This window comes from Lycium ferocissimum, chromosome 4, assembly GCF_029784015.1.
Source record: "Lycium ferocissimum isolate CSIRO_LF1 chromosome 4, AGI_CSIRO_Lferr_CH_V1, whole genome shotgun sequence".
Taxonomy (NCBI): domain Eukaryota; kingdom Viridiplantae; phylum Streptophyta; class Magnoliopsida; order Solanales; family Solanaceae; genus Lycium; species Lycium ferocissimum.
The window spans coordinates 74,094,925-74,103,127 of NC_081345.1; the positions used below are offsets into that span (position 1 = coordinate 74,094,925).

Consider the following 8,203-nt stretch of genomic DNA (forward strand, 5'->3'; position numbering starts at 1 on the left):
TCTAGTATTATCGAGAGGCTCGTAGTCGCGTGTGTGTGGATAGTATGGCCCCATGGTCTCCATGTATATGTATGTGTATATGTATGTATATTATTTTGATAGCCGAAGGGCTTATGTTTATAAAGGTTAATGTATTCCAGAAAATGACAGTTTTACATGATTACGAGTATATAGTATGAATGATAGCAGATAAGCAGGGATATGAGCGGTGTTCGGTGGTTAGCCCCGGATACCCGTCGCGGCCCGTAGCTCGGGTCGTGACACTAGCTTTATAAGGTGAGACTATCAATGAAGAATAACATCAAGAAAAAACATAGAATAAGATCATAAGTCTCATAAAGCGTCAACTCATACACTTTGGAATCTTTAGAAATAGAGTCATCATCCATGAATCAAATTGAGAAAAACAAGAAAATAGTTCAACATTCTCATATTCACATTGAAACCATAAGCTTGGAACCTTTAAACGTGAAATCGTCATCGTCATCATAATCATCATAGAAAACATCTCATCTTTAGCATCTGTAGCAAGAGACTTCTTAAGAATCATAAACGTCTAAATTTCGAAAGTAAGAAGGTTACGAAAACATTCATTGACTTATAACATAGGAATCATGCCTTTGAAAGAAAAGGGCGAGCCTTAACATACCTGTTCGAAATTTCCTCCAACTACCTACGCTTATCCGTTCGAGCCCGCAAGTCTACATATAAGACCATTTATACTATGATTAGGCCCGTTGTTATATACTTATCCTAAGCGCTCAAATTTAATCTCCTTAACTGCCAAAATTCGAGCAGCATCTCCTCTGTTTATATGCCTAGCCCGAAATTATTATTCAGCAACCAACAACAACAACAACAACCACAATGACAATAACATCATTATCAACACCAAAATATTTCATAAAACACCCTACGCGATGTTTTCCAATTTCCATAACTAACCATCTCGCCACACAATTGTTTAACGACTTTACCTCCGTAAATAAGCCGAAATTAACATTAATAATAAGAGATTCATACCTTACTCCCAATATTATTGCTATATCTTTACTTTCCTTCTGGAACTTGAACCAAAGCACGCCACTATATGATTTTATAATCGCAACTATATCTAGAACTGAATTGGGGAATTATACATTGATTTGCGTGAAAATTGGTGAGGGGAATTTGGTGGAAGTTTCCAGAGGTTTGGCGGGACTTAGGGGGTGTTTGGTTGCTGTTTAAGGGGGTAAAGCCCTTTATATAACGGTCCAATTCTGCTTGGACCGATTTAAAATTTGCTCAGAGCGATCGCACTGCCACGTGGTGCGTTCACGCTGAGTTGAAGGGTCTTGCCCTACCCATTCGCGCCATCTCCTGGCGTATTCGCACAGAGTTAATTTCCTGCCCTGACATCCTTTTTAAAAATTCCCATAACGTTTGATCCCGATATCGTATAAGGGCCCACAACCTATGGTTGGAAAGGTATTTCAATTATCTACAACTTTTATTTTTGGTGTGTTTCCAAACTCCAAACTTATAATGGTGTTTTAGCTGCTTCAAGTCAGATCATCTGAAAACATCTCCTTAAATCATCCCTTTGAAGGGCTTATGCCCATATTTAGCTTAAGGGTCCTTCTTAAGACTTGTTTAACTTCCCATGTACTACTCATATAATATAATCTTCATCTTTAATCCTTGTATGACTTTACTCTTCTTTGACCTTATACTAAGCCGTCTACAATCTTGGTAGCGCAAAATTTTTCGGGGTGTAACATGCTCCCCCCCTTAGAAACATTCATCCTCGAATGTCGTAGTTTGTAAACCCATGACATCATCTTTGATTCCCCAGAACGGTTATCCTCCCCTTAGAGTCTGATTACCATGTGCTTAGACTATAAATTGGGTCAGTCTCTTCTCGTTCTTCCTTAACTCTTTTATTGCACTCAGTCGACTTCTTTCGCTTCTTTGTCCTCATGTACATAATCAGAAATTAACTAATATCCCGCTCTCATTCTATTTCCATTATTGTAGTTCTTCCTTTCCATGCCATAACTACTCATCGTTCTGCGAGTACTCCCTTTTTCTCACTCCTTGTTTCCCTGTTAGTGAGCAGCTACCTTTCTCAAATACGGTGCCCTCTTTGCGTTTACTCCTTCGGTGCCATCTTGGGCTATCCTTTTTGTAGCCGTTGATCTTAGATATACACTATACTGACTCCTTGTAGTTCATTAGTCAGGCTCTCTAATCCTCTATATCCTTATCACAATCTCTCTTACCCTTACATTCAAAATGTTTATCCAACATTACTTTGTCGCTAGCGAGCATAATGGTTATGTTCCTTAAGCTATTCTCCCCAATTCCTTTCCAAGACCAGTTATATCAATATCAAAAATACGTATATACATAATGCTTCCACACCATTTTTTTTCCTGATGCGTATTACTTGAGACAATCTATAACCCGAGTTTAAACTAATTTCATAGCTCACAACAACTTTGAGCTCCTGCCACAACTTTTTCTTTAGCTTCCTTCCCTCAAATCTCGCGATACAAACCCAGAAGCATAGGACTACGACAATTCTTACTCCATTACGAATCTCTTGCAATGTAAGTATATTTATCTTCGATTTCCTTGTATCGACGATCACTTTGTCAATCATTATTCTTTGTTGGCTTTCCGGTATGGCTTTCTTGCAATTGTAGTTGGCCATAACTTCACGTTGATAGTTCATATAATTCCATAGTATATGCTCTCATGTTCAGTACAATTAGTGATCCGTGAGATGTGTTCTAATATCCGGTGGTATGGCTCTCTTTCCATTTATAAGAGCAGTGTTCTTCCTTTCTTTGGAAATTGCCAAACTACCAATCGTTGTTCCTTTCCCTATAATTGTCATCCCTTCCGGGGCTGAAATTCCCTTTTGTTGTCATCCCAAGTGTCCTTTGGGTTCGTCATCCTCTCCATCATCCTTTGTGAATTTAGCTTAGAGACCTTTCTTACTCTCTTTATTACCCTTTAGGACAGTCTAAGACCACGTCACGGAGGGGTCTCGGCTTTCATAAAAATAGGTAGTAACTTCTACGCTAGTCTTCACAATTACTCCACTTCCCTAATTATCTGTGCTTCTCCTCCTCCTTCCCTTCCTTGCTTCGAGGAGGTTATATAATAGCAACAGAAGGAGACAGGTATAGAATAGAAGTCGCTACATACTTAGGTACGGCACAACTTTTCCCAATACGAGGGATTCAAACCATGGTCTAGAAATGTCGTAGCTCATGTCGGCGTGAAGCGTTCTCTTGAGTTGTTTTCCATACTTTCTTCCTATACCTGCCTCATGGCACACTTATTTTAAATTTGTTTCTGCTTCTTTCTGATACCTTCTTGATATGCCAATACGCCTCGAGCTTTGGTCTCGAGCTAATAAATTTCTTCTTCTAGAGCTTGAGAACATAATAATTCCTTTCAAGTCTAATATGCTCTTTCCCCCTTTTTAAGGAGGTCCTTATACACCAATAGCCTTCGAGTATCCATCGTCTTCAATAATTATATGCCGCCCTTCACGATCTTCTTAAGGCCGGAGTTCCATCATCGTATGGTTTAACTTATTTATCTTTTTGCTAGTTACAATCTTGTATATCGGAATACTTATAAGGGTCAGATCCAAATCTGATGCCTTCTTTACCGTCTTTCCATACCTCTATCTTTTTTGGCTAATGATTTCCTGGACCGACGAGTTAATGGGGACATCGGGATTCACTACGTCCTTTATGAAGTGTTCGATTATACCTTACTCTTTTATCCCTCGTCTTTCTTCCCGACTTTATTTATAACATCTCTAAAATTCTTCTTACCCTGAGTTCTCCTTCCATTTATGTCTATACCATACCATTTTATCAATATTCCACACCTTTCCATCCACTATCAATCCTTTCACCCGTTTAGCTGTGCGTCAAGGTTTTCCTAGTGTCCTGCTACTTCTTGCTCTTATCACGGAATTCTTACAGTTTACACTCTCTCCATCCTCGTTCATTGAGCCTTTATCTCTCTTTCTGATGCTACGGCTGAGTTGTCTTCCATGCACGCTCCTTATATATCATTCCATTTCTTCTATGATCGAATCTTTATGGTCTTTACAGGAATTCTTGCTCCATGTCATTAATTTTCTAATCAATTGTCTCGACCCATCATCCTCGTTCTTATCTCGATGATTGATCGGTTTCCTACAGCCAAATCATTAAAGTATCCTTCTTACTCCCGTGGTTAAAGATTTCCAGTTACTTTACTCCTAAATGCTCTCCTCCCCTCCTCATGTTATAACATTGACCCTGAAGTTCATAGAATATCCTTTTAGAGTTACAGATCCGTTTTATTTCTAAATCACCTTTTAGGAGAGCTTTCTCCCTTTCCAAGGTGATTATGTCTGCTTGGCCGTGCCTTGATTTCTTCGATTGCCCGTCAAGAACTGGGAATCCCATAACATTGTTACCGAACCTGCTTATTCTTCCTCACTTCCCCTTCCTATTCGTGGTTACTTCCCTTCAGTCCCATTTACCAATATTTGTTCTTCTAATCCTGCACGTTCATCTCTTGTCCGTGCTACCATACCCTATTCCTTTCACATACCTACTTTCAAATTTTATCCAAATAGTCCCTTGCCTTGCCCGTCGTCCCTCTTGGAAGCTTCACTCACCCTCGTTTCTTTCTTCTCTTTTTTTTTTCTTCCTTTTCTCAAGACATTCTAATCTCTTTACTTTCTATCTGCTCACTTTCTTCCTTTCCCTGATGTTATTGCATTAGGACTTTTAAACTCTAACCTGTAGTGAAAATAACATCAACTTACCTTGTAACATTTGAACCACTTTTATCACTTGAACTTCATTACCCTGTTCAATCAATGCCTTCAGTATATAGCAACATCGGTTGCTAGGACACACATATCGGTTGGCGCAGCCACATATGGGATGTCATTCACATACATATAAATATATTTACTAACGCCTTGCTTACAAAGTATTTCCAAATACTATTCGAACTTATCCTAATTCTAGAGCTGTGATGAGCCTTGTTTCTCCTTGCCGGTCTAGTCCGCCTCATCCTTCGCGACCTTTTAAGGTTTCTAACCACTTCGCATACTCCAATTTCCCTTAGGCTACTCTAGCTTCTCATCTGTCTCTTATGTCCACATTTGTAGGACTCTTAGTACACTTCCCAGGGGGTCACCCATCCTAATATTACTCTCACCCCAGCACGCTTAACTTCAGAGTTCTGATGGGATCTGATGCGTTAGTGCTGGTATGATCGTGTCCATCCTACTGCGTGACCTTTATCGCATGACCTAGAACAAATTGAGGTTCTAACAGATTCCAATAAATTCTCATAATGCATCTCCCTCCGGGTTAAAAGGGATCTCTTATTCTTCCGACTAAGCAAATGCTAATTTGGCCTTTGAAATTCTCAACAATCACCTTCAATCTGCATGTATGACTACTTTTCATCCCCAATTTCAAGATTCCCAATGGTGACGAAAACACCTTGATCGTAGTTACTTATAAATACTCAAGTTATTGGTCCCCTCTAGAATTTCCGCTCATCACTATTAAGTATTACCCTGTAGCAATTACATATGCACATAGGACATTTCAATAAAAACTCATATACCTGTAATCGACCTGTCCTGAGCTCGGTCTGGTGGGCTATAAAGTGAAGTGTCCTCTCCATTATCCTCCCACCACCGACCAGTACGGTCATCCATCTCTCTCATTTGAACCGAGGAATACGGATACTCGGGCAACTCTGGTTCAACGGCGGCCAAGATAGAGGGGCCCCGGAATAATCGCAACACTCTCGGGGGCGTAGGCGGCACGACATAATGCGCCATAGGAGCACGGGGAAGTCGGCTCTAGTGCCGGTACAACCTCAGGGATCTCCTCCTCCAGTGTCCCATACGAACCTTCAGACGGGTCCGTGTCATAGCTGCCCTCCAGTGGATCCTCCTCTCTAAAAGTCCCAAATTCTAGCAGAATCATCACAGGGTCTTAAGTGGGATCAGTCTCGATGTAATAGCTAAGGCTCCTCCTACTCGGTCCTGGAGTCTGTGGTCCTGAATCTACTCTAGGGGTCTTCTTAGCACCCCCACTATCTGAGGCTGATCTCTTCATCTTTATCAATCTGTGCTTACCTACAGGAAAAGAGGATCAGAAATAATCTTTCCTAGACTCTAACTCTATCGCACGATCTAAGATAGAAGGAAAGGTCAATGACTCCTAAATGCCCTTGTGACCTCACATTTATAAGTGTGGCACAGCTTCACACCCATAAACATGACTCCACGGTGTCCACGGCCCGATAGACAACCCCGCACTGATACCACTTTTGTCACGCCCCAAACCGATGAGCCGTGACGAGAGCCCGAACCCTACTGGCCAAGCACTCCTATGCTTGCATTTACCTCTAACTGATTGAGCTGGCCCCATACACCATCTATAACTGAGCTATACTATCTCCTAAATAATCAGCACAAGAAAGACCATCTTGAGAACTCACGGCCAACGCATACATATAAACATAAATACTGAGAGTAGCAGTACAAGCCGATTAGGCCGCTACAAATACTGTACAACAAAATAAGTGCCGATGAGGCTGCATAACATCACGGCTACATATCCTTTGTCTACATACCTCTATAAAATACAGACTTTAGAAAAGACAGGACAAGGCCCTGTCATACCCGTATACAAAAAGAGCATACCAAAAGGGCGATCGCTCCGGTCCAAATGGAGCTCGCTGGCTGAGACGGAAGAGAGATCCTACTGGTCTGGCTCGCTCGGCTGGCTACCTGATCCTGAGGGCGTGAACGCAACGTCCAAAACGAAGGGACGTCGGTACGAGTAACGTACTGAGTATGTAAGGCATGAATGATAACATGATAATAAGTACAAAACATGAACAACAACATAATAAGGGAATATAGGAGACATAAGAAGAAGGTATAATTGTAACTACTTACCTCTTAAGACGGAATCATGCATGCTCACCTTTACTTTTAAACATATTACACATACATACCTAAACTTTCTAAATAAAATAACATAATTAGCCCTTGTTCGGGCCTCCAGCGTCCGGGGTAATCATCTCATGCCGCCCAGTAGTAGTGTCATGCCCGGCCAACTAGGCACGGTGTTATCATTATCCATAACCGTCTGCCCGTGCCATTAGACACGATGTAATCACACATAACATAAGCATGCATAAGAGCCCAATCAAAAGCTATGACTTTATCGGAGAGACGTAAGGTCGGTAACCTTCACTTTATCCCACCTTGAAGGAACTAGCATTATGAGGTGAGACTATCAATGAAGAATAACATCATGGAAGAACATAGAATAAGATCATAAATCTCATAAAGCGTCAACTCATACACTTTGGAATCTTTAGAAATAGAGTCATCATCCATGAATCAAATTGAGAAAATCAAGAAAATAGTTCAACATTCTCATATTCACATTGAAACCATAAGCTTGGAACCTTTAAACGTGAAATCGTCATCGTCATCATAATCATCATAGAAAACATCTCATCTTTAGCATCATAAGAGACTTCTTAAGAATCATAAATGTCTGACTTTCGGAAGTAAAAAGGTTACGGAAACATTCATGGACTCATAACATAGGAATCATGCCTTTGAAAGAAAGGGACAAGCCTTAACATACCTGTTCAGCCTCCAACTACCTACGCTTATCCGTTCGAGCCCGCAAGTCTACATATAAGACCATTCATACTATGATTAGGCCTGTTGTTATATACCTATCCTAAGCCTTCAAAATTAATCTCCTTAAAGTCTGCCAAAATTTGGGCAGCATCTCCCCTGTTGATATGCCTAGCTCGAAATTATTATTCAGCAACCAATAACAACAACAACAACCAAAATGACAATAACATAATTATCAACACCAAAATATTTCATAAAACACCCTACGTGGTGTTTTCCAATTTCCATAACTAACCAACTCGCCACACAATTTTTTAACGACTTTACCTCCGTAAATAAGCTGAAATTAACATTAATAATAAGAGATTCGTACCTTACTCCCAATATTATTGCTATATATTTACTTTCCTTCTTGAACTTGAGCCAAAGCACGCCACTATATGATTTTATGATCACAACTATACGTTATCTGGACCGGAATTCAGGAATTATACTTTGATTTGCGTGAAA

At 40.4% G+C, this 8,203-nt stretch overlaps 1 pseudogene; it reads right to left on the reverse strand.

Annotated features, from left to right (window-relative positions):
- Window positions 1-5,174: 5,174 nt before the first annotated feature.
- Window positions 5,175-5,291, reverse strand: LOC132055069 (5S ribosomal RNA; annotated as a pseudogene).
- Between the last annotated feature and the right edge of the window lie 2,912 nt (window positions 5,292-8,203).